Source organism: Crocodylus porosus, unplaced genomic scaffold (genome assembly GCF_001723895.1).
Source record: "Crocodylus porosus isolate Cpor-Errol unplaced genomic scaffold, CroPor_comp1, whole genome shotgun sequence".
In the NCBI taxonomy this organism is placed as follows: domain Eukaryota; kingdom Metazoa; phylum Chordata; order Crocodylia; family Crocodylidae; genus Crocodylus; species Crocodylus porosus.
In genome coordinates, this window is record NW_017728906.1 from 86592137 (window position 1) to 86594009 (window position 1873).

Sequence of the window (1873 nt, forward strand, 5' to 3'; positions counted from 1 at the left end):
CTTTAATTAAAATGGCTCACCGTCATGTGTATTAAGCCCCTGCACATTTCAAAATGGCTGTAGGACCATTCTAAAGCTCATTCAATATGAACATGAATGAGGACATCTCTTGGTACCTGTAGCACCTTCACAATGAAGCATCTTCTATGCTGCACATGAAAGCCTTGTCTTCTCAGAATTTTCCTGACCATTCCCTTAGAACAGGTACAATTTAACTTCTACTATCAGTTAGAGAAGTGTTAAGTGGAGATATGGCTCTGATGTTTTGATCAGCTAGGAAGACAGATGCAAGAGGTAGAGAAGCCTCTCAAAGAAGGACAAAAATTGTGTATGATCAAAATATATATATTTAAGTCTTAGGCATTTGGTTGTGTTCATCAAGTTTATGTTTGCCATCAGGCTGCCGTAACATGTATGAGGGACCTGGGAAAGCCTTACTTGGTTTTAGAATGACGGCCAACCCAGGTAGCTCAAAGCCTCCTTCAAATTATGCTGAAAATACGTTGGCCTGATAAAAGAGGGTGCACTCCTCTTTCTAATGAAGTAAATAGCATTTAATTCAGTGGGAATGAGGTCCTTACCAAAGTAGTTTAGGACTAAGAGAGAAAATTCTCTCTCTGTTATTTTAAAGTAACGTATTAGTCAATCAGTCAACTTTATCAGAGACCTTTGTTTTATAGCTGAGCACACTGAAACCACATGTCAAAAGGGGGTTGCCCACTAACTTCCCATTTTTTTACTGGAAGAGGGTAGGATTTGGCCTTTCATTCATAGGGTTAGATTTCCAGAAGGAAAACCTGTGGAAGCAGGCACTGAGAGGCTAGATTTGGTGCAGGTCAGATAGGTGTGCCCAGAGTTTTTGACAGGAGAGGGAAATGCTGCTTCTTCACCAAAAGCAACACCTAAGCTTTCTTTACCACCCTTTGTTGTGTGGGGTAGGGAGAAGTCTGGACAGTAGAGTAGTGTGTTGTATGAGATGCTTCATGCTGGGGTCTTTTTGGAAGGCCTCCTGGTGCTTTCATAGGTTTACAAGAATTTGGATCAAACCATGATTTTTCTTCCTAAAGTGATGGGTTGGCTGGGACATTCTCAGTTTTTTGCAGCTCATGATCTTATTTTTGTTTTTCTGCCCGTATTCTAGTACTGAACAGAATGGTAAACCAAACAAAAACCAGACAAATTAAATGTAATCTTCTAGAACCAAGCAAGGACTACAATGGCAAATTCCAGTCATGGTTATGGTAGTGAGAAGGTATGTTTGGGCTTGCTGTACCAACCTTTTAGTTGCATTATTTAAATTTTATTTTTCAGTAGCACCAATGTGTTAGGTGTTTTCTACATAGAAAATAATGTGTGGCTCTTTGCTTTAAGGACTAAAGCCTTGATCCTGAGAAGAGGAGTAAATAGGTTGTAGCTGTGTTGCTTTAAGGACATAGGCAAACAAGGTTCTTTGGGTCAACTGCAGATGCTTCTTCAGTCTGATGAAGGGTATTTATACCCGAAAGCTTGCAAAGAAGATTTTTTCCAACTATTTGAGTTGGTCTAATAAGATATCAGATCTACCCAAAGAACCTTGTCTGTCTTGATCCTGACAAGACTTTTATGTAAACATTTAACTTTAAGCAAGAGTCTGTAGTACCCTGATAGTATGTAAGTCCTTGTAGCATTAGGCCATAGACACAAAAAAAATCAGCAAGCATGATGTAAACTAAGCTGTCATTAAGAAACCTCTGTGGAAATGTATCTGTATCCTTCCCAAGATATTCAGCTCTGATCTTGTGATTGTATCCCTGCAGCCAAGTAGATTTTTGCACTGAAGTCCCACTGAAGTCAGCAGGCTTTTGTACTTTCAGGATCCTATCCATCCTATATA

The 1873-nt window shown here is 39.5% G+C and overlaps 1 long non-coding RNA gene across 1 annotated transcript in view; it reads left to right on the plus strand.

The window, feature by feature from the left end:
* Positions 1-1466, plus strand: part of LOC109306225 — a 9497-nt gene extending 8031 nt beyond the window's left edge. The window contains exon 3 of the long non-coding RNA XR_002099896.1: positions 956-1466. This is a non-coding gene — a long non-coding RNA (uncharacterized LOC109306225). The remainder of the gene's footprint in view (positions 1-955) is intronic.
* The last annotated feature ends 407 nt before the right edge of the window (positions 1467-1873 follow it).